Raw genomic sequence first — 25,987 nt, 5'->3', positions numbered from 1 at the left:
ATAGAGCAGAAAGTATCCCCTCGGATGTCCCAATCTGTACTGAACTCTGTACGGGGAGTAGTTTCCCATCCCTGTATAGGTCCCCCACCTTTGGCACCCCGACCTGTTCCCAATTTTCAATTCCCCTCCAATGTACCCATTGTGGGAGTGCACCTAGGAGGGCTATTGGCAGTTCTGGTGAGTAGGGATGACGTGTCCTAGTTTTTTGTAATCACCTGCCTCTGCATCAGCGTATTGTTCTTTTTTTCTTTACAGGTTTTCCACTTGTGAATGAATGGTGGTGACAACGCATTTATTTTTTTTAAAAAAGGAAAATGTATTTTGTTTTTTAAAATAAGTTACTTTACATTCCTTTTTTTTCAAGCTATTTTTCGGGTTTTTGAGAGTATTGCGTCGTTGGAGCCATTTTTCAACAGTTCAATATTCGCTTTTATTTTTTTAAACACATTTTCAGGTTTTTGAGAGTTTCATTTTTGAGAGGATTGCGTCGTTGGAGCCATTTTTCTACTGTTGTTTTTTTTCATTTTTTGGGGGGGCTTTCTTTTCAAATGGATTCGTCTTGTGATTTATCTGCTATGGATTTATTGTTTGTCCCGGATCGTCTACCGCTACATAGCTGTACGTTATTTTTTATTATGGTTGGGAATTTTTTTTGTGATATTGGTTTGCTTGTTTCTTTTATTATTTTATTAATTATGTCATATTTTTGTGTTTGTTAAAAAATGTTAAAAGACATAATTATAATTAATTTTAAAAAGAGTAGAATTATGTTATTTAAATGTTTTGTAATTTTAAAATGCTTATGATGTTGGGTTTGGGTTGGGTTGGGTTTTTTAAAGTATAAATTTAGCAATCATGTCTAGGTATTCTAGCCCTATGGTGTTTGGAAATAGTAAAATTTTGTGTTGTAGGTATTCATACATTGCTTTTGTTTACTGAGTTTGGGGACGATTTTAATGAAGGATTGCTCTAGCCTTAGCTCTTGATAGCTCTGTTCTTTTTTGATAGCTTCTACAATAATATGTAGGGTTGGTTGTACTCTTACTATTGTGGCTTGGAAGGCATTATGCCATCCTTCCACCGAGTTGTTGGTTTTAGCTTTTTTAGCTAGAGTGCTATCGTAGGTGTTCCACCAAGGAATTTGGAACTTGGGTTGTCTATGGTGCCCTGGCTTATGTAGCCTTCCCACCTAAGTGCCTTCAAAGTAGCCTATGAAGCGAGTTAGTTTAGTTTTGTTTGCTTCATTGATAGGGCTTTCAAGAAGGTTGTTATAATGGTTGGCTACTTCAGTTGTTGGTACATAGGCCAGGGCTATTATTTTTTTTATTTGGTAGGCAAAGTTGCTATTGGTGGCGTAATCTATACTTAAAGTAGATTTTTGTAGGTGTCTCCAGATACTTTGGTTAAAGTGGAAATAGCAACCTTGTATTGCAGTGTGCAGGTATTTTTTTTTATTGATTGAATCGTTGCTTGTCAATTTTGTGGAAAGCAGTTGTCTGTGTATTGCTTTAATTTTGTTAGGAGCTCCCAGAAGGTGGTGTTTTGTTTATTAGGGATATTTTACAACAAAAGGGAGAGGTATGTAGGTAAGGGCAATCACCACTCCTAATGAGTGGTAGGTCCAGCCTAGTGTGGCCTGTCTATATATGGCCGATTTTGAGGACAAGCACATCTTCTTACAGACTAACCCGTACCAGACTAACATAAGACTATGGAAGCGCTTCATAGATGACATCTTGGTATTCTGGGCGGGAAACAGAGAATCCTGCAATGAGTTTTTCAACTGGATACACATACTTAATCCATACTTAAAGTTTACCATGATAGCATCTGCTACCCAGATTGCTTTTCTAGACCTCACTATCAAGATTGAAGGTGGCTTAACCAGCACAACTATGCTCAGGAAGAGTACTGATCGTAATAGCCTCCTGCACTTCACTAACCACCATCCCAGAGCACTGCGGGTCAACCTACCCTTTGGGTAATTCCTAAGGGTCAGGCGCAACTGCAGTAGCATGTTGAACTATAAAGCTGAATCCACAATTCTCTCTAGGAATCTTGCCGACAGAGGTTACCCCTCGAGGGAAATCACGAGAGCCAGGAAAAGGGCACAACACAATCACAGGGAGAGCTTACTAGAACGCAGAACAAAGGTTCCCTTAGACAACCAACCCATGACATGCGTCACAACCTTCACACCAGCATCTAACGAAGTGAGGAAAATTGTTAGGCGACACTGGCAGATCCTGAACACAGGTACCCTAGATATGGAATCACCTAGGTTTGCGTTCAAAAGGTCCAAGAATATAAAAGACATTCTGGTACAGACGTGATCTAAGAAAGAAAAACGATTTAGAAAAGGGGGTGGTGATGAACAGAGTGTCTGAGTTAAGCAGACCACTCTTACCCAGTCCAAAGATCAGGGCTTGATCCATCACCGTTATTTATCTCACTGCCCCATCCCAGCTCAGAACCTGGCTATATGCAAATCAATCTGTCCCTGGCCCAGTGCATCATGGGAACAGGGCAGACTAAACTACAAAGCCAATTCTTCACCAGAAAGGAGACAAGTTACCGGGGACCGGTTTCTGGCATTTCAGCCTTCTTCGGCCCGGCTTGCTTGAATCCTGATGGAGCAGTGAGAAAGGGACTCATGTCTGAGTATACCCTGCCACACCTATAGTGGCCAAAAACGATTTAGAAAAGGGGGTGGTGATGAACAGAGTGTCTGAGTTAAGCAGACCACTCTTACCCAGTCCAAAGATCAGGGCTTGATCCATCACCGTTATTTATCTCACTGCCCCATCCCAGCTCAGAACCTGGCTATATGCAAATCAATCTGTCCCTGGCCCAGTGCATCATGGGAACAGGGCAGACTAAACTACAAAGCCAATTCTTCACCAGAAAGGAGACAAGTTACCGGGGACCGGTTTCTGGCATTTCAGCCTTCTTCGGCCCGGCTTGCTTGAATCCTGATGGAGCAGTGAGAAAGGGACTCATGTCTGAGTATACCCTGCCACACCTATAGTGGCCAAAAACGATTTAGAAAAGGGGGTGGTGATGAACAGAGTGTCTGAGTTAAGCAGACCACTCTTACCCAGTCCAAAGATCAGGGCTTGATCCATCACCGTTATTTATCTCACTGCCCCATCCCAGCTCAGAACCTGGCTATATGCAAATCAATCTGTCCCTGGCCCAGTGCATCATGGGAACAGGGCAGACTAAACTACAAAGCCAATTATTCACCAGAAAGGAGACAAGTTACCGGGGACCGGTTTCTGGCATTTCAGCCTTCTTCGGCCCGGCTTGCTTGAATCCTGATGGAGCAGTGAGAAAGGGACTCATGTCTGAGTATACCCTGCCACACCTATAGTGGCCAAAAACGATTTAGAAAAGGGGGTGGTGATGAACAGAGTGTCTGAGTTAAGCAGACCACTCTTACCCAGTCCAAAGATCAGGGCTTGATCCATCACCGTTATTTATCTCACTGCCCCATCCCAGCTCAGAACCTGGCTATATGCAAATCAATCTGTCCCTGGCCCAGTGCATCATGGGAACAGGGCAGACTAAACTACAAAGCCAATTCTTCACCAGAAAGGAGACAAGTTACCGGGGACCGGTTTCTGGCATTTCAGCCTTCTTCGGCCCGGCTTGCTTGAATCCTGATGGAGCAGTGAGAAAGGGACTCATGTCTGAGTATACCCTGCCACACCTATAGTGGCCAAAAACGATTTAGAAAAGGGGGTGGTGATGAACAGAGTGTCTGAGTTAAGCAGACCACTCTTACCCAGTCCAAAGATCAGGGCTTGATCCATCACCGTTATTTATCTCACTGCCCCATCCCAGCTCAGAACCTGGCTATATGCAAATCAATCTGTCCCTGGCCCAGTGCATCATGGGAACAGGGCAGACTAAACTACAAAGCCAATTCTTCACCAGAAAGGAGACAAGTTACCGGGGACCGGTTTCTGGCATTTCAGCCTTCTTCGGCCCGGCTTGCTTGAATCCTGATGGAGCAGTGAGAAAGGGACTCATGTCTGAGTATACCCTGCCACACCTATAGTGGCCAAAAACGATTTAGAAAAGGGGGTGGTGATGAACAGAGTGTCTGAGTTAAGCAGACCACTCTTACCCAGTCCAAAGATCAGGGCTTGATCCATCACCGTTATTTATCTCACTACCCCATCCCAGCTCAGAACCTGGCTATATGCAAATCAATCTGTCCCTGGCCCAGTGCATCATGGGAACAGGGCAGACTAAACTACAAAGCCAATTCTTCACCAGAAAGGAGACAAGTTACCGGGGACCGGTTTCTGGCATTTCAGCCTTCTTCGGCCCGGCTTGCTTGAATCCTGATGGAGCAGTGAGAAAGGGACTCATGTCTGAGTATACCCTGCCACACCTATAGTGGCCAAAAACGATTTAGAAAAGGGGGTGGTGATGAACAGAGTGTCTGAGTTAAGCAGACCACTCTTACCCAGTCCAAAGATCAGGGCTTGATCCATCACCGTTATTTATCTCACTGCCCCATCCCAGCTCAGAACCTGGCTATATGCAAATCAATCTGTCCCTGGCCCAGTGCATCATGGGAACAGGGCAGACTAAACTACAAAGCCAATTCTTCACCAGAAAGGAGACAAGTTACCGGGGACCGGTTTCTGGCATTTCAGCCTTCTTCGGCCCGGCTTGCTTGAATCCTGATGGAGCAGTGAGAAAGGGACTCATGTCTGAGTATGCCCTGCCACACCTATAGTGGCCAAAAACGATTTAGAAAAGGGGGTGGTGATGAACAGAGTGTCTGAGTTAAGCAGACCACTCTTACCCAGTCCAAAGATCAGGGCTTGATCCATCACCGTTATTTATCTCACTGCCCCATCCCAGCTCAGAACCTGGCTATATGCAAATCAATCTGTCCCTGGCCCAGTGCATCATGGGAACAGGGCAGACTAAACTACAAAGCCAATTCTTCACCAGAAAGGAGACAAGTTACCGGGGACCGGTTTCTGGCATTTCAGCCTTCTTCGGCCCGGCTTGCTTGAATCCTGATGGAGCAGTGAGAAAGGGACTCATGTCTGAGTATACCCTGCCACACCTATAGTGGCCAAAAACGATTTAGAAAAGGGGGTGGTGATGAACAGAGTGTCTGAGTTAAGCAGACCACTCTTACCCAGTCCAAAGATCAGGGCTTGATCCATCACCGTTATTTATCTCACTGCCCCATCCCAGCTCAGAACCTGGCTATATGCAAATCAATCTGTCCCTGGCCCAGTGCATCATGGGAACAGGGCAGACTAAACTACAAAGCCAATTCTTCACCAGAAAGGAGACAAGTTACCGGGGACCGGTTTCTGGCATTTCAGCCTTCTTCGGCCCGGCTTGCTTGAATCCTGATGGAGCAGTGAGAAAGGGACTCATGTCTGAGTATACCCTGCCACACCTATAGTGGCCAAAAACGATTTAGAAAAGGGGGTGGTGATGAACAGAGTGTCTGAGTTAAGCAGACCACTCTTACCCAGTCCAAAGATCAGGGCTTGATCCATCACCGTTATTTATCTCACTGCCCCATCCCAGCTCAGAACCTGGCTATATGCAAATCAATCTGTCCCTGGCCCAGTGCATCATGGGAACAGGGCAGACTAAACTACAAAGCCAATTCTTCACCAGAAAGGAGACAAGTTACCGGGGACCGGTTTCTGGCATTTCAGCCTTCTTCGGCCCGGCTTGCTTGAATCCTGATGGAGCAGTGAGAAAGGGACTCATGTCTGAGTATGCCCTGCCACACCTATAGTGGCCAAAAACGATTTAGAAAAGGGGGTGGTGATGAACAGAGTGTCTGAGTTAAGCAGACCACTCTTACCCAGTCCAAAGATCAGGGCTTGATCCATCACCGTTATTTATCTCACTGCCCCATCCCAGCTCAGAACCTGGCTATATGCAAATCAATCTGTCCCTGGCCCAGTGCATCATGGGAACAGGGCAGACTAAACTACAAAGCCAATTCTTCACCAGAAAGGAGACAAGTTACCGGGGACCGGTTTCTGGCATTTCAGCCTTCTTCGGCCCGGCTTGCTTGAATCCTGATGGAGCAGTGAGAAAGGGACTCATGTCTGAGTATACCCTGCCACACCTATAGTGGCCAAAAACGATTTAGAAAAGGGGGTGGTGATGAACAGAGTGTCTGAGTTAAGCAGACCACTCTTACCCAGTCCAAAGATCAGGGCTTGATCCATCACCGTTATTTATCTCACTGCCCCATCCCAGCTCAGAACCTGGCTATATGCAAATCAATCTGTCCCTGGCCCAGTGCATCATGGGAACAGGGCAGACTAAACTACAAAGCCAATTCTTCACCAGAAAGGAGACAAGTTACCGGGGACCGGTTTCTGGCATTTCAGCCTTCTTCGGCCCGGCTTGCTTGAATCCTGATGGAGCAGTGAGAAAGGGACTCATGTCTGAGTATACCCTGCCACACCTATAGTGGCCAAAAACGATTTAGAAAAGGGGGTGGTGATGAACAGAGTGTCTGAGTTAAGCAGACCACTCTTACCCAGTCCAAAGATCAGGGCTTGATCCATCACCGTTATTTATCTCACTGCCCCATCCCAGCTCAGAACCTGGCTATATGCAAATCAATCTGTCCCTGGCCCAGTGCATCATGGGAACAGGGCAGACTAAACTACAAAGCCAATTCTTCACCAGAAAGGAGACAAGTTACCGGGGACCGGTTTCTGGCATTTCAGCCTTCTTCGGCCCGGCTTGCTTGAATCCTGATGGAGCAGTGAGAAAGGGACTCATGTCTGAGTATACCCTGCCACACCTATAGTGGCCAAAAACGATTTAGAAAAGGGGGTGGTGATGAACAGAGTGTCTGAGTTAAGCAGACCACTCTTACCCAGTCCAAAGATCAGGTCTTGATCCATCACCGTTATTTATCTCACTGCCCCATCCCAGCTCAGAACCTGGCTATATGCAAATCAATCTGTCCCTGGCCCAGTGCATCATGGGAACAGGGCAGACTAAACTACAAAGCCAATTCTTCACCAGAAAGGAGACAAGTTACCGGGGACCGGTTTCTGGCATTTCAGCCTTCTTCGGCCCGGCTTGCTTGAATCCTGATGGAGCAGTGAGAAAGGGACTCATGTCTGAGTATACCCTGAGAGCTTTCTGCTTAATTCAGAGACTCTGTCCCTCACCACCCCTTGTTGTAAATATTTTTGTCCACCCTAAGCGTGGAAGGGTATTCTCAGATGTGAGACCCTTGCTCATTGCACCATCAGGATTCAAGCAAACCGGGCCGAAGACGGCTGTAATGCCAGAAACCGGTCCCCGGGAGCTTGTTTCCTTCCCAGTGTAAGAATTGGCTTTTGTAGTTTGGTTTGCCCTGTTCCCATCATGCACTGGGACAGGAACAGACTAATTTGCATACAGCCAGGTTCTGAAACTGGGATGGTGCAGTGAGCTAAAAAACGGTGTTGGATCTAGCCCTGATCTCTTGACTGGGTGAGAGCTTTCTGCTTAATTCAGAGACTCTGTCCCTCACCACCCCTTGTTGTAAATATTTTTGTCCACCCTAAGCGTGGAAGGGTATTCTCAGATGTGAGACCCTTGCTCATTGCACCATCAGGATTCAAGCAAACCGGGCCGAAGACGGCTGTAATGCCAGAAACCGGTCCCCGGGAGCTTGTTTCCTTCCCAGTGTAAGAATTGGCTTTTGTAGTTTGGTTTGCCCTGTTCCCATCATGCACTGGGACAGGAACAGACTAATTTGCATACAGCCAGGTTCTGAAACTGGGATGGTGCAGTGAGCTAAAAAACGGTGTTGGATCTAGCCCTGATCTCTTGACTGGGTGAGAGCTTTCTGCTTAATTCAGAGACTCTGTCCCTCACCACCCCTTGTTGTAAATATTTTTGTCCACCCTAAGCGTGGAAGGGTATTCTCAGATGTGAGACCCTTGCTCATTGCACCATCAGGATTCAAGCAAACCGGGCCGAAGACGGCTGTAATGCCAGAAACCGGTCCCCGGGAGCTTGTTTCCTTCCCAGTGTAAGAATTGGCTTTTGTAGTTTGGTTTGCCCTGTTCCCATCATGCACTGGGACAGGAACAGACTAATTTGCATACAGCCAGGTTCTGAAACTGGGATGGTGCAGTGAGCTAAAAAACGGTGTTGGATCTAGCCCTGATCTCTTGACCGGGTGAGAGCTTTCTGCTTAATTCAGAGACTCTGTCCCTCACCACCCCTTGTTGTAAATATTTTTGTCCACCCTAAGCGTGGAAGGGTATTCTCAGATGTGAGACCCTTGCTCATTGCACCATCAGGATTCAAGCAAACCGGGCCGAAGACGGCTGTAATGCCAGAAACCGGTCCCCGGGAGCTTGTTTCCTTCCCAGTGTAAGAATTGGCTTTTGTAGTTTGGTTTGCCCTGTTCCCATCATGCACTGGGACAGGAACAGACTAATTTGCATACAGCCAGGTTCTGAAACTGGGATGGTGCAGTGAGCTAAAAAACGGTGTTGGATCTAGCCCTGATCTCTTGACTGGGTGAGAGCTTTCTGCTTAATTCAGAGACTCTGTCCCTCACCACCCCTTGTTGTAAATATTTTTGTCCACCCTAAGCGTGGAAGGGTATTCTCAGATGTGAGACCCTTGCTCATTGCACCATCAGGATTCAAGCAAACCGGGCCGAAGACGGCTGTAATGCCAGAAACCGGTCCCCGGGAGCTTGTTTCCTTCCCAGTGTAAGAATTGGCTTTTGTAGTTTGGTTTGCCCTGTTCCCATCATGCACTGGGACAGGAACAGACTAATTTGCATACAGCCAGGTTCTGAAACTGGGATGGTGCAGTGAGCTAAAAAACGGTGTTGGATCTAGCCCTGATCTCTTGACTGGGTGAGAGCTTTCTGCTTAATTCAGAGACTCTGTCCCTCACCACCCCTTGTTGTAAATATTTTTGTCCACCCTAAGCGTGGAAGGGTATTCTCAGATGTGAGACCCTTGCTCATTGCACCATCAGGATTCAAGCAAACCGGGCCGAAGACGGCTGTAATGCCAGAAACCGGTCCCCGGGAGCTTGTTTCCTTCCCAGTGTAAGAATTGGCTTTTGTAGTTTGGTTTGCCCTGTTCCCATCATGCACTGGGACAGGAACAGACTAATTTGCATACAGCCAGGTTCTGAAACTGGGATGGTGCAGTGAGCTAAAAAACGGTGTTGGATCTAGCCCTGATCTCTTGACTGGGTGAGAGCTTTCTGCTTAATTCAGAGACTCTGTCCCTCACCACCCCTTGTTGTAAATACTAAGAAAGAAAAAGCCTTGGTCACACAAACCACCCTCTGGCAATTACCCGCAGTCAAGGGACATTACCCCTGCGGGAGTTGCGCTGCCTGTCCTTTTACGAAAGTACACACGACAATCACATTGTCCGACTCCTTCTCTTGGGAGATGAGAGGACATATGAATTGTAATAGTGCCAATTGCATTTACCTGCTAATATGCCCTTGTGCACTTTACTACATTGGTATGACAACTCGCCCTATTAAGACACAAATCTCTGAACACCGGAGCAACTTTAGGTGTAAGAAGAGCAATACCAAAATGTGCAGACACTACATTGAACTGAACCATACTCCTGACTCACTAAAGTGGTTGATCCTGGAAGCGAACCCCAGAACATCAAAACAGAGCTTTTTCTTCAAAGTACAAAGGTGGCTTACACAGGCTTTCAACAGATAGCAAAGGGTTAAACGAGGAAATAGCATGGAGTACGTTATAGGTGAGCCTCCATACAGGTACTACAAGACTAGCTCACTACTGCTGATCAATCCAGAGTACGTTATAGGTGAGCCTCCATACAGGCACTACCGGACTACCTCATATATAACTGATCATTACAGACAATCTCTGTACAGAATACAGCACAACACAACAGGGAGAACACAAGTGGTAATGCCCCTCACGCGACACACACGAAGTAGTGAATAATTCTTATTGATCATCTGCCCCCATACGGGAGTCATAACTGGGGCGCTTAACCTTGTTCAATCTTAGCACTACCCCTTTAATGGCCACTCGGCTTACACTGACCGTCATATGACACAGGGACGAGGTTATGAATAAATCCAACTTTGTGGGATAGCCCCCCTCCGGTCTCAACCTATGAGGGTTGGGACGAACCCCTATACACACCAGACTCTACAAAGGGCACTGATTAAACGGAGTTCTGGACACACTAAAATTTTAACCACAGACGTTCTCTACAAATTTCAATTATACAATCCTCAACCGTCAACCAGCTCCGAATACCTTATTGTTGACAAGTAACACATAACTATACCCCGAACATGACCAAATAGGCTTAGGGATGAAGAGTTGTAGTATTTACTCCAACAAAGCTAATGAAGACAACCCCACTGTATGATGGCCGCCATAGACACCACACTGGTCATGTGACATTTACTTTGAGCACAGTCACGCTACCATGTGACTCCCAGCTCGTATTTAATAGCCTTAGCCGCCGGCTCCACAATTACTACCCGGATCCGGCGGCGAGGGGTAGGTGCAATAGGAGGCAGCAGAGGAGCCAGAAAGTAAGTGAACAACTCGCTGCTGAGTAGGAGGCTTCAAGACTAGGACCCGTTGCCCGTGCGAGTCAACCTCCGGAGTATATATCCTGGGCCATTCTTTGACATTAAATAGAGCGTGACATGTTATCTCTGGCTACCGCCGCCCTCTTGTAACCGAGCACGGGTCACATAGCTTTTACTACACATACTGAGATACAGCGTGATACATTATCTATGGCTACCGCTCCTCCTCCTGCACGTTATCTCCGCTAAAGAGCCCCACTTTGAGGTGTTGCCCATTGGGTACCGCCAACCCAACGAGGAGCAGCCCAGATGATGAAGCATGACACCTGAAAGGATGTGTGTGGGCAATACATCCAACAAAATGGATGCCCATCTGTAGGATTCCTTGAGACCTTACAACATCCTACACACGACAGTGACACGTACCTTCCTTAAGCTTTAGGAACAGCCCAGCAATCTTTGTTTTCACTTTGTTTATTAGGAAGTAATGCGTATATGAAGGGGATGTTAGTGTCTTCATATTCACCATGGATGGTAGATAGTTGATAAAAATGCTTGGGGCAAACTTTGAATGTGTCATTCATCATCCACATTTTGCAGTTTTTAAATTTGTTTAAGTTGTTGGTGGGAAAGATGATCATTCGTTTTTCATGACTGTTATTGTCATAAAGAAGAAATTTTTCACCTTTGTGGGTGATGGTGTATTTCTGGTAAAATTTCTATTTCAGCAAAAGTTTGGGGGGTGGGTGGTGTTTGAGCTGTAGCTCTTTTAGTTCTGACAATTCATCTTTTCAGAGTGGGGATGGATGGTAGTTGTCCAGTGACATGTTTCGGTACCATAGTTAACATGTTTTTGAGTATTTGGGTAATTATTTGTTGGGAGCTGGTACTTGCTTCTCCGATTGTTTTTAGAGCATCTCTGACCTCAATTTTAGTCACACTGGCGGGATGGTTGTTTTCTCTGACATGAACTACATTTGTTTCTACTATAGTGGCTCTCCCCTAGCAAGGATTGGAGTAATATTTACTTCATTTCCAAAGTGTTTTGTTTCCAGTTATTTTTTTTTCTTGCGTATAAGTGCAGCTCAGTAGTACAGAAGTAGTTTTCCCTTTTGTGAAGTTATGTATTTTGCTCCTTCTGGCATTTTTTTGTGAATATATGTGTATATATATATATATATATATATATATATATATGAACGAGAATTCGTCACTGCCAAGGCATCCGCCTTAGCCCAACACTCCAGCGCTGACGAAAGAACGGACCCAAATTTTTCAGTGCTTAAACCTTCGTGTTTATTTCAGCAAGCCTGCCGCTGCCATAACGCGTTTCGCCTTTACAGCTTGATCACATGGTATATGTATATATATATATATATATATATATATATATATATATATATATATATATGTATATATATATAAATATATTATTAGGGCAGTCTTGTATAGCGCGTGGTTACCCTGGAGCATCCCAGCGCTTATCCAAACAGAATAACGCTTATGTGAGCAGAGGGACAGCGGTTAACAGAAAAGAAAAGTTTTCAGATGTTTACGAAAACGCAAGAGGCATGGCTCAGAATGCAAACTTAAAGGTAGTGAGTTCCAGAGAGTCGCAACCTTCACGGAGAATCTCCTTCCTCCTGAACGGGCCTTTTTTACCCTAGGGATCTTAAGTAGATGCTTTTGGTCTGAGCGAAGTGTTCTACTGGCCTTGTAAGGGGTCACCAGATTTTGCAGAACGGGGGGGCCTTTACCCTGCAAGATTTTATGTGCAAGGCAGAGAGATTTAAATTTCACCCTTTCCCGCACCGGTAACCAATGCAAAGCCCCCAGTGCGGGTTTGGCCGACCGCGACATGGGGATGTTATTGAGCATTCGTGCCGCCGCATTCTGAACTTGTTGTAATTTATTCAGAGTGGCCTCAGGGGCGTCCAAGTAGATTGCATTGCTAAAGTCCAATCTTGATATAATCAGCCCCTGGATCAAAAGCTTCCGAGATGGAAATGGAAGAAGAGGCAGCACTTTGCGCACAGATCGGAGGAGGCCAAAACAGATACCTGCCATCTTAGTAGCCTGGGTCCTAAAGGAGCGATCTTGCTCCAACCAAATTCCAAGGCTCTTGATCTCTACCTTGGGTTTGGGCGGTGATCCCAGACAACTAGGCCAGACGGACAGGGGGAGTGAGGGACTTTTCTTCCCCATCAGCATTATTTCGGTCTTTGAACCGTTCAGCTTTAGTGCTGACTCACCCATCCAAGTGTGGACTTTGGATAGGCAGGAGTGCAGCACCTGGGGATTTTCCGTGGCCTGGGATAGGGCAAACACCAGCTGGGTGTCATCGGCATAGCTCACGATTTTGATGTTAAAAGGAGCCACCACATCCTCCAAGAGGGCCATATACACATTAAATAATGTGGGGCTCAAGGAAGAGCCCTGCGGCACTCCACAATGGAGGTGGGTGGATGCCGATCGTGCGCTGCCTTCCCAGACCTGAAAGGTCCGATCGCTGAGAAATGACCGCAGCCATTTCAGCGCAGTCCCGCGCACTTCGACGTCTGACAGCCGTTGAAGTAACACTTGATGGTTAACAGTGTCAAAAGCTGCACTAAGGTCCAGGAGGATCACTGCCACTGATCCTCCTTAATCCAAAATGCTTCTTGCTTCTTCAACGACTGCCAGCAGGGCGGTGTCGGTGCCTTGACCCGGGCGAAAGCCCGTTTGAGAACTTCTCAATAAACCGTTGGACTCAAGGAAATTGGATAGCTGGAAATTTACCAACTTTTCCGTGATTTTACTGAGTCCCGGAAGTAGAGAAATGGGCCTGTAGTTCGCCATGTCAAGGGGATCGAGGTTAGGTTTTTTTATGAGGGCTTTTACTACTGCTCCTTTCCAATTAGGAGGCACCACACCGGAACCAACGAGGCATTAATAACCTCAGTTATCGGTTCCGCGATGGAAGGGGCAACTAGTTTGAGAATCCTCATGGGGACTACATCACGGGGAGAGCCACTCTTAACGGTCACCAGGACCTTAAGCACCTCATCCACAGATACTGGTCCGAAAGACTCGAGGGTCTCCCGGGGTCTCCCTCCGTCCTCGTTGGACTCTACTCCTATGCTAATTTGAGGCAGGGTATTCAGAATTTTTTCTATTTTTGTAAGGAAGTACTCTGATAGGTCATTACATTTTTCTTCCAAGTTGTCTGTGGAAGCAGGCGGTACCGGGACCCTCAGGAGTTCCTTGACCACTAGAAACGTTTCTCTGGAGGAGTTGGAGGCATTGCTGATTCTCTTCTCGAGTTTTAGCACATCGGATGGTGAGTTTGTAATTCCTTATCGCAGCGCGGTATTCCGTCTTTCTGGCTACTTCCCAATTTCTCCTCCAGGCACGTTCCAGTTTTTTACAGCCCCTCAGCATAGCTCTCAACTCTGGCGTATACCAGGGAGAGGAGCTCGTTCTTTTCTCCCTCCTTTCTGCCGATCTTATGGGGAGGACGGAGTCGAGTGCATTGGACATCCATCTGCAGAAATCTGCTTCCGCCAATACCGGATCCTTCCCTAGAGGGGGGCGCGAGCCCTCCAGTCTGAGCGTCAAGTTCTCCACAGACAGCCTAGACCAGGATCTTTCAGGCGCACATACACTGATGGTGGAAGTACTATCCATCTCAGTTTGCCATGCGAAAGGGATCAAAAAATGGTCTGTCCACGGGAGGGGAATCGGGGAGGCGGCTTTCATGGCAGTAACATTCGTAAAGATCGGATCAAGCAGATGACCCTTGTTATGGGTGGCCTCTAGATTTAAAAGATTGACCTCGTAAGCTTTTAGGTCACATTGAAGCTCTAGCGCCGACCGATCTTCCTGGTCATCGAAATGAAGATTGAAATCTCCCAGTGTGATAAAATGTGTCGCTGAAGCGGCAAGAACCATCACGGTTTCCATAAGGGAGCTCACGAAATTCTGAATGCTTCCTGGAGGCCGGTAGACTAATATCCCGGACATCGCCACAGTAGGTGAAATTTGTATGGAGAACTTACAGCTCTCACAGTCCTCCACCTCACCATTTTGGGCTCTACATACCAAAGAGTCCTTATAGAGAATGGCAACACCCCCCACCCCCCCCCCGCCCCACTGGCCTGTCCTGTGAATAAATTAAAAAGCCGGGAGGAAGGGCTTTCACTATATCTGCTTCTGAGCCTTGTATAGATATATATATATATATATATATATATATATATATATATATATATATATATATATATATTACACGAATTTGAGCAGTAAACATGTTTGTATGATTATTATATTTAAAAATAAATGTACATTTGTCTTGCTTGAATTTTCTTGATGGATAGTTTATCGATCGTCGATGGTTATTCAGTTTTTTCTGTTGGTTTAAATGAAAAATGTTATTTTTTATTAAAGTGTTACATTTAATTATGTTATTTTGTTTATTAAGTTTCTATTTTTTTAATTGAGAAAAAAATACGTATTATTTTGTTGATGACGTTTTTTTTCGTTGATGTGGTTTTATGTTGAAGTTTGTAGAAGCTGTAAAGAGGAAAGTTTTTTGTAGTTATATTTGTTTTTTAATGTATTTTATAGTTTATTATTAGTTTGCTGTATTTGTTGGTTCATTTATATTCTTACTTAGTTTTATATTTTTCTTCAATGTTGCTTTTATCCTTGTTTTCGAAGGTAATCCTTGTTTTGAGTTTTGTAGGTGGAGATTTAGTGAAGTGTAATCTGTGAAATATAAAATAAAAGGTTATAGTTTTAGTATATTTGTTTATTTCGCTTTTTTAGTTTTTTTAGTTGATGAAGTTTTTTGTTGTTGTTGATGTTGTATGTTTGTTTGTAGAAGCTGTGAAGAGAAAAGTATTTGTTAGTAATATTTGTTTTTTTATTTAATTTATCGTTTTTAAAAGGTAGTTCTATTTGTTGGTTAATTTATATACTTACTTAGTATTATATTTTTCTTTAATATTTATTTTGTACTTGTTTTCGAACTAGGGGGCCGAATACGATTGTGGAAGGACCACCACCACCAGCCATGCAGTGGCGGTCCTTCCGCAATCGGACTGCGATTTTCTCCCCGCCACATTACAATAGTGGGGGGAATTGCGTTCGGACCGCGGCGGACGCAAAGACCGTCCACCACGGAACCGCCATAAGCAATTGTTGCGATTTCCTGGTGGAGTGGTCTGCATGAAATGGTAGCGGTGCCTAGCAGGCACCATCCGCCAAATCATGACGCTGTTTCCAGCAAGCCTTTCCGAGGCGGGTAAACCGTCATTGAAGGGCTGAGGGAGATTAGTTTTGGGGGCCCGTTGTGGGTCCCCTTTGTGTTGGGGGAGGTGTGGGTGAACTGGGGGTGGGGACCCATGGTAAACCCCTACATTACAATGCACCGTGTGGTGCCTGCCATGTAATGGAGTGAAATGCACAACAGGCTATTTTAACATTGCGGTGGGTGCTGCTGTCAGCAGCACCCGCTGCAATGTTAAAATGCAAAATGCGACTGCCTTGGTGGCGGTTGCATCCTGATTTGGTGTGCGGAACGGCTGCATGTACTGTGGACAGTCCTGGTCACCAACACGATGGCGGACGGACTCCAGTCCACCATTGGAATCAGCCCCTTAATATTTGTTTTGAGTCTTTTTGGAGGAGTTATCGTGAAGTATATTCTGTGAAACATAAAAGAAAATGTTATAGTTTTAGTTAATTGGATTATTTTGATTATTTTGGGGCCCATTAGGATGGCGGGCGGTTCGCACCGCTGGGTTGGGGTAGCCACCGCCCGGCAGGTGCGAACAGCACACCATCCACACCAGAAAGACCTCCCACCATATTTGGATGGCTGGGGGGTCAGCGGCAGAAGGAAAGACCGTCTGCCGTTTTTCCGCTAGTCGACTCGTCGACCGGGCCGAAAACATGTTTAATCTGGAGGCGGTGTCTGCAAGATACCGCCCGCCATGTTAAGATGTTGGTGGAGATCAGCCTTTCCATGAGGGTGCTGCCGCCATGCAAAGGCATGCGGTCTTTGCTTTTGGGGCCCCTTTGCGGGCCCCCAGGCTGTTGTGGGGGGTTCACATGGGGGATACCTATGGTACCCCTTGCATTTGCATGCACAAGGTGGCAGGCACCACGCGGTGCCTGTCACTTTGTGCATGCAAATGCACGACATGCATTTCTGACATTGCGGCAGGTGCTGCTGGTAGCACCACCCGTGGCAATGTTAGGAATGCGGGATGCGCCCGCCAGTGTGGCGGGAGCATCATAATGCGTACGGCGAGACCACTGCACCTATGGCAGGTGGTCCCATTATCCGTTGCGGTGGTGGGCGGATATCGTAATCGTGTCCTTGGTCTCTATTTTATTTATTTTAATATAAACAAATATACTTACTCCTTTTAGTTGATGAAGTTTCTTTCGTTGATGTTGTGGTTTTGTTGATTTCTGTAGAAGCTGCCAAGTAAAAAGCATTTGCTATCTATGTTTTGCGCTTTTATTAACTTTATTACTTTTAAATAGTTTACTTTATTTGTTGGTTAAGTCATATACTTACTTTGTGATATATTTTTTATAATGTTGATTTTATTGCTATTGTGTATGTAAATTTTTGTGTTGAATTTACAAGGTGGAATTTTAGTGAAGTGTAATCTGTGATATGTAGTTTTTTAAAAAGCTAATTTTATTTATTTAGTTATTAAAGTTTTGTTTATACCATTATTGAGGGATTTTCGGAATAGTTGTTTGTGTAGTTGTTTTTCGTTCTGTGTTCTCTCTCACATAGGTTTGCTCTTCCTCCGTGGTTGTCCGTTTTACAGTACATTTTATGTTAATTAATTGTTTTTATATTGTTTATTTAATTAGTTAGAGTTTTCTAATGGTTTGTGTTGGTGTAGTTTAAATGTATTGGTCGAGATAGCTTTTTTGAATTTTTTTGCTTTTAACTTGTTTCATAATTATTATTTTTATTTATTTTTTGTTTTTATTTTGTTTATCATTGTTATTTAATTGTATGTGTAGATAAATGTGATATATTTTTTATATATGATATATATTTATGTTTATTTTCGGTAGTTGTGAAATATTTTTAATGTTGTATTTGTTTATTTTAATTTTTTTATTTTTTATTTATTTGTTTTGATTAATCTTATTAATTTGCTATTACTTTTATTGTTTGTTTAAAATATTTATTATTTTTTATATAGTTTATATATATTTTATCGTCGTTTGTGTAAATGTTGTTTATATTGAGGTTTTTGATGTGTTTAATTTTATTTTAATGTAATCGATATTTTTGTGTTCTTTATTTTTGTTGTTGACATTTTGGTAATCGAGATTTTTTAGACATGTTAGTGTCATTTCTGTTTTGCGTATTGTGTGTCAATATTTTTGTACACAATATTGTTGACTCAATATTTTTGTAGTTTGATGTTATTATAGTCGATGTTGTATCAGTGATCCGAGAACAAGTAATCTTGTTCACCACAGATGCGCAGCCAAGGGAATGGGGGAGTGGATAAAAAAATAAATGCACAGACTAGTAGCCTTCATTAAACAGAGGGTTTTTTTTTTAAGCTTATAAAGCGCCTGGTTAAGCGCCCCGGCGTGTCCCCGCGCTATAGTGAAATGGCTGCAACAGGATCCAAACAGAAGGGGAGACGGACCAACTACTGGACAAATAAGTAAGTTTTGAGTTTAGACCGGAACCTGGTCTCCGAGGGCTCAAGACGCAGTTCAAGCGGTAATTTGTTCCATTTAAACGCTGCCAGGTACCTAAACGATCTTCCCCCTATGCGCGCTTTTTGGGAATTTTCACCAGTCCCGAGCCCGCAGATCTTAAGGCACGGGACAGTTGATACCACGCTATCAAGCTCTGCAGCGGTTGTGGCGCCCTGCCATTCAAAATGCGATGGCAGGTACAGAGTGCATTGTACTCCACTCTGCTTCTTACCGGGAGCCAGTGGAGAGTCTGAAGTGCCATTTTTGAGGATGCTCTCTTGGGTAGCCTCAAGATCAGGCGTGCCGCAGCATTCTGCAGTACCTGAAGGCGACCAATGCTCTTCTCAGGTGCCCCCAGATACAGCAGATTCCCATAATCCAATCTCGCGGTCACCAATGCATGCACCAGTGTCTTGCGGGCTTCAGTTGGAAGAAGCTCCAGTACTTTCCTCAGAATTTTCAAGACACCGAAGCAAACACCGACCACACGATTGATTTGGGATCCAAAGGTGAGACCTGCATCGAACCATACTCCCAGGTTCCTGGCTTCCTGGCAGGGCGTCGGTGCCGTCCCTAGGCAGGATGGCCACCACTCCGACGACTACGCCGACCTGCCGCCCCCCACTATGAGCACCTCCGTCTTGCCGCCGTTCAGTTTCAGACAATTGGTGGACATCCAACCAGCAAGATCTTGCATGCATGTTCTGAAATTGTCCGCAGCAAGACAGGGCGCACACGATAGGGAGATGACCAGCTGCGTGTCGTCGGCGTAGGACACAATTCGTAGGCCATAGCTCTCCATGATAGTTGCAACAGGGGCAACATATAGATTAAATAGAGTTGGGCTCAGGGACGAGCCCTGGGGCACGCCCTGGCCCAAAGTGACCACTCTGGAATAACAGTCCCCTTGCCTGACTTGAAATCCACGATCTGCTAAGAAGGACTGGATCCACCTCAGCGCTGCACCTGATATTTCTCCTTTATTCAGACACTGTAGCAAGGTGGAATGTGCTACATTGTCGAAGGCAGCACTGAGGTCCAACAGAATCAGGGCCATAGTTTGTCCCTCGTCTGCACCCTGCCTTAAGGTCTCAGTTGCCATAAGTAAGGCCGACTCCGTTGAGTGGCGAGGCCTGAAACTGAACTGAGTGTCATGGAGTAAGTTCGCCTCCTCCACAGGTTCAGCATTACAACTATTCAATGTGTCTCACTTTTTGATCACCATAGTTCAGCACAGTTATAATGCAAATCAAATACATAGTACATGTAATTTTAAAAACTCCATCAAAGTGTTTTTGTAGAAAGTTCTTTATTCATATTATTGTTTTATGTTTTCTATCCAGAAACAGAGCTCTGAAGAAATCCATGAGGACGAAAAATGTTGGCTACTGTTTTAAGGAGAATAATAAGAGACCACATAGATGTGACCTACCCACGTGGATTCTAGATTCTAGTTTTAATAATAACCACTAATATGCGGGGATCTCCATTACAAGATGTCGGCCGCATATGCAACGTTTTGACCAACCTCTGGAATGAACGGGTACGGATTGATCTACTTACTGTATTTAGGATGGACGGTCTCCTACCCGTTATCGAGATGCCGATATTTTGATGGGAGTACGCTCCGTCGTGTTGTAAGGTGATACTCTCTAGCATATGATATATACTGTTAGACTCGCTTTTACGCAAATTTAGCTGACACTACTTTTTGTCAGTCCTGTAACTTCTTGTTTAAGACGCGTTTCACGCATAGAACTGTTTCACGTTTAGCTCAAGATATGGTATTGCCTCTTGTAGCTTGATAATTACAAATGCTGAGGCACTCCGAGTACTGGCAGGTCTAATTGAAAATTACTTTGAAGGACGAATTATCAAGTTGGTTTAAGTGGAGTTACACGTATGCTGACCTGTGGCGTTTTTATCATTTTTAAAGTATTTCGGGTGATGCTTCAGGCAGCTTGACGATTACAAGTGTTATGGCCCCAATGAATACGAGCGGTTTTCTAATGATTTACTTTTAGAGTAATGGAATATTAGACTGTTCAACGTGGATTTATAGGTACGCTGTTTTGTGGCTTTTTATTAACCTGTAAATACTGAGCTGTTCAAAGCATTATGTGGGTTTGTCACACTTGTCACTCATAGTCTATATGCTGATATTGCATTTATATTTCATTTTCAGACTTCTGCAGATTGGTTTGAAGATATAGGTATGATTTAGTAAATTAGTTAGTTTTTTTATGATCTTTTTTTTCTGATTGTTTGGGCTATTGATTACTGTGTCACTTATACATGCTCTGTCCTAATGACCAGGTTCTGGAGGAATAAAATACAGAACACTTTGCATATGGAATTGCAGAATAGTATAGTTTTCTACTCAGCATTGGAGAGCATTTGTTCTATACATAATGGTACCATTATGTTGGTGGGTCTTGTTCCTAAAGTGTCAGTGACACACCACAAATGTAATCTCCTTTCACGATAGTAGGGAATACTCTTTGTTGGGCTTAGACCATCATTTATTTTTCTTGTGGCTCAGAAAAACTCTGAGTTTTTTCCCTTACACTGCCCCTCCCTCTCACTTTTTTCTCGTCTCTTACTTTCAGTTTTGTTTTACAACAACAAGGGGCCCCAATTTCAGTCAGCAGGGACCTCGGGGAGCGTACTTTTATTCAAACAACATTGGTCCCATGCATACAGGAGATTAAAGAACAAATAAAATATAGACAGAGTCAATCTATATTTAGAAAGACATGTCCAGCCGGACAGTGGTCTTTCAGAGTTTTTACTCAAGGTACATGTAGTTAAATCACAACGAGTACCTTCCACAAGTAATCCAGTGTGGAACACAAGCCTGTGCCCAGCACTTACAGGACAGGTAGAAAGGTAGGTGTAGAAAGCAAAGAAGGGCTTTATAAGGCAAAGCAAGTATCTCTGACATGAATACAATTGCACAGAGTATAACAGCAAAGCACCTTAAAACACATAGTAATCACGTTTATAAGTTTTGGTGCTATAAAGGTCGACGGCGTTTGGACCCCCATTAAATCACGGGGTCCATCATCAGGACAATAACAATGAAAGCCTTAAATGATTAGGCTCTAAATGCCACAATCGGGCAGCAGAAGCCGCGGTACTCAGTGGTATCCGTCGGCAGCCAGGAAGCACGACTGACCCGACTTATCCGGTCCCCTGGCTGCTGCCCTTCTTTGCTTTCTACACCTACCTTTCTACCTGTCCTGTAAGTGCTGGGCACAGGCTTGTGTTCCACACTGGATTACTTGTGGAAGGTACTTGTTGTGATTTAACTACATGTACCTTGAGTAAAAACTCTGAAAGACCACTGTCCGGCTGGACATGTCTTTCTAAATATAGATTGACTCTGTCTATATTTTATTTGTTCTTTAATCTTACTTTCAGTTTTGAGCATAACTGAAATCACAGCACTCATTTCTCGAGGGCTCTTCTGACACCCTAACTAGACTAACCTTTGCAAATCATGATATCGTAGATTGTTATGGGGTACATTTTGTTGTTGTTGCCCTGAGATGGTCACTCAATGTGATTAGACTGACCATCATGCCATCATCTTCTACATCATTATCGTGGTAATTCCAAAAAGGGGACAACCCTCAAAAACAAAGCAATGGAAAAGGAACCTACAAAATATTAACCCCATCACCCTGGTAAACCGATGCAACTCTGCCCTGACCTCCTCGATAGATATGGTGGATGTCCATGACCTCACAGTCTTTTACAACTCCATCATGCTTGAAATCCTTTATTCTACAGCGCCCCTCCATGAAAAAAAAGTCTCCCCAAAATATCCAAACCATGGTTCAATGAGACCTTGAACTCGGAGCGACGCAAGTTAAGAGCTGCTGAGCGACTATGGAAATCAGCACCCACCAATGACCACCTATACCACCTGAGAGTGTTAAGGAACTCATACAATAGGAAGATTCTAAAGGCCAAGGCTGACTTTTTCAAAACCCAGCAGAACCAAGCTATAAACAGTCCCAAGAAACTATTTGAAATTGTCAAGCAATAAATGCGCAACTCAACTAACTCTAGAGAAGTAAACGGCCCGGCTACACCTAATTGTGATGAGTTTGCCAACTTCTTCAGAGAAAAGACAAAGACCATCGGACTGGACATCCAATCTAAGATGACCCTTCCACAACCTGTGGCCCAAGATACTAAGGGACTAATTCCGATTCGGTAAAATGCCCTCCGAATAGCCGTACAGAGCGTTTTTCCCATACGAATCGTATGCAGAACCGTACCCGTATGTACGATTTAGTACGATGTGTACCCAAAGCAGTTCTCAGTACGAATCATACCGAAGATCATACAACTCACTAATCTGTATGAATCACATTCAGAACGAGCAGTACGCGATGTCCGTACGGATCGCAGCTGCATTTTCCGACCCAGCAAGTACGAATCGTATCGACAACACTCCATACGACTCTTTTTCTACGAGAGCTTAAAGCGTCCGTAAAAGCAGATTTCGCCTCAAAATGCGTACGAAACGGACCCCCCCGGGTATGGTGCGTACACCCGATGATTGCAGGGGTACGGTGCATCGGGGTACGGTGCGTACACTCCTGGATTTCAGGAGTACGGTGTGTATGTCCCCGTGCGTACACCCCATGATCGTAGGTGTACGGATCATAGGGGTATGGTTTGTACACCCCAAGGTCGTAGGTGTACAGTGCGTATACCCCGTGCATACACCCCTTGATTTTAGGGGTTCGGTGCGTATGTGATAGTGTTGCCTTCCGTATGTATTGCTCATACGTGACGTTTACCGTATGAATCGCATACTCATTCCCCGGTCCAGATCGTACTTGGCGGATCTTACGGCATTTTTACGAATCGTACGGTTCACTGTGCGGGTCGATGTCTTACGGATTTACCCTTCCTTTTCGTACGGTTCACAATGATCCGAACGTTTTTTCTCGGAACGGATAGTACTATGCAATTCGGATGGATCTGTACGATTCGTACGGAAACGGCTACGAATATGAATCGTCGTACGGATTCGTTTCCCGAATCGGAATCGACCCCTAAATGTTACTCTCAGCTCAAGGTTCAGTTCAGTACTCCATGGGAAAGCACAAAAAACAATCCTTCCTTTCACACCTTCTCGACAAACTGAACAAATAATCTATAACACTCTGCTAGCAATCAACCCCTCCAGTCACTTCTCGGATCCCCTTCCTCCTACCTTATTCAAAATGTTAAAAACATCTATTCTACCCCTATGGGCAAAAATTGTAAACTCCTCTCTGAGAAAAGGCTCCATACCGGACTGTCTTAAAATAGGGTAGGTCACACCTATATTAAAGAAATCTGATGCCATCCCATCAGATCTCAACAACTACCGCCCTATATTCAACATCCCCACTTTGGCAAAATTGCTGGAAAAATGTGTACAAATACAATTATGTAACCATATCAAGAACTACAACCACCTAGACAACCACCAATCTGGCTTCCGGCAAGGTCACAGCACAGAATCTGCACTCACCCACATAATGGATGACATAATAAAAATGCTAGACCTCAACAAATCATGCCTACTGATACTTCTGGACTTATCCTCCACCTTCGGCACAGTTAAACATGATAATCTATTGTCCCTATTGGAACGAAGGATGGGCCTTATGGGCACAGTGTTACAATGGTTCTCCTCCTTCCTAAATAACAGAACACAAAGAATCAAGATAAAGCATTCACTCTCTCAACCCTCCACGGTCACCCTAGGCGTTCCACAGGGCTCAGCTCTATCACCCATTCTCTTCGACATACTAATGGAACCCCTGGCAAACGCCTTGAACTCAGCGAACATTCTATATCACCTGTATGCAGACGACACCCAACTGTATTTGAAAATCTCCACTCCAGAAGTCTTCATTTCCCTCAAGGTTATTCTATAGAACACTCAAAGTTGGCTCACTGGCAACCATCTCATGCTTAATACAAAAAAACTGAATTCCTTCTCATCTCCCCACCCAATCACACTCCTAAGATAGATATACGGCTAAAATACCTAACCTCATTTGACTATGCTCCCCTCATCATCGACTCCGCGAAATCCTCGGAGTCAAACACCTGAATATGCAGGCGCACATTACTAATGCCATCAAGGGAGCTAATCACAAGTTGCATATACTAAGGAAACTCACACCCTACCTCCCACAGGCCGACCTAAAAACGGCAGTACAAGCCCTAGTGCTATCAAGATTAGATTATGGAAGCACAACTGTTTGCGGTCTCCCCAAATACAAGCTGGCTCCGCTGAGGGCAACGCTTAATGCTGCGGCAAGACTGGTATCAGGAACAAAAAGAAATAGCCACATCTCTCCGACCCTAAAAGCGTTGAACTGGCTGCCCTATGAGGCAAGAATACACCTAAAGGTCTCTTGCATGACCCACAAAGCACTGCATACCAATACACCCAATTACTTAGCCCTAAAGCTGGAGCGTTCTGGAGGATGCAGACAACTGTGCAGCGTGAGCTCTCGACTTCTGAAACAACAATCCTTCCATAAAAAGAGAATTGGTTGCAGAGCTTTCTCATGGATTGCTCCAAAGATCTAGAACTCCTTACCTCCTGGGATACGTGGAATCTCCTCATTTACCGCCTTCAAAACAGAAGTAAAAATACTCCTTTTGATGAAATTCACTTCCTAAGACTGAATTCTAGGTTGACCACGAGTCTCCTACATGATCTACATTTCACTGCCTACCTCTTGTGTATCGATGGAGAATATTACTTGTATGTCTATGACTTCAACCACCTGAACATTTAATAACCATGTATTTTATTTTGACTACTGATCACTTATGTTATCCATACACTATGTACCTCTTTTATTTGAAAAAAGCGCTCTGATACCCTCGTGGGTCACATTCGCGCCATATAAAACCTTATAAATAAATAAACTGTAACAATATACTACTGGATGTGATTTTCATGAAATACATAGTGAATATTTGGAATTAAAGAAGAAGGTTTCAAACAACTATACGCTTATGAACTCTTGGGCATTATTGTTTCTGCTCTGGATAAAGACTGAATGTTACTTCTAATATGCAGGCCCCCGGAGCAGGGCGTTTGTTGAATTATTTTTCAATGTGCCGTCCTGATGGTAGCTTTCTCGGCTGCAAAGACCTCCGAGTTGGTACTAGCGGGTTACGAAGAAAGGACCTCTGCTGAGCATGCCGGATCCTGCTGAAGGAACTCTAGTGGGATATTCGAAGTTTTTGCTGCCTTCACTGCCGTAACAACATCCTGGTCACCAAACACCAAAACGAGGCAACCTCCTTCCAGGAAGTGTTTGGCCATAATTCTTTGGCCACATACAGAATAGCAAGTGCTGGTGCCTGCTTGTCACGCACTTACCTACTAAGGAGCGTATGACGTTTCCTGAGAAAGAAAATGCTGCAGTGTCTTATGGACCTTGCAGTCCATTCATGAGTAATGCTGTCAATGTGAGCAACCCTGCTTCCATACCTCGTGGGGTGTCTGAGTGTAGGCTAAGGTGGTCTTCAACTACCCGAATAGACATAGGATAACTCTTAGGATGAGTGTCATGACAATTGCAGGGGGTTAGCCTTCAACCAACCCATCACAGCTGTCATACAGGCTGCAAATTTA

The sequence above is a fragment of the Lissotriton vulgaris genome, chromosome 7 (genome assembly GCF_964263255.1).
Source record: "Lissotriton vulgaris chromosome 7, aLisVul1.2, whole genome shotgun sequence".
NCBI classification, from domain to species: domain Eukaryota; kingdom Metazoa; phylum Chordata; class Amphibia; order Caudata; family Salamandridae; genus Lissotriton; species Lissotriton vulgaris.
The sequence above is the reverse complement of the archived record's forward strand: the minus strand, read 5'-3'. Positions refer to the sequence as shown.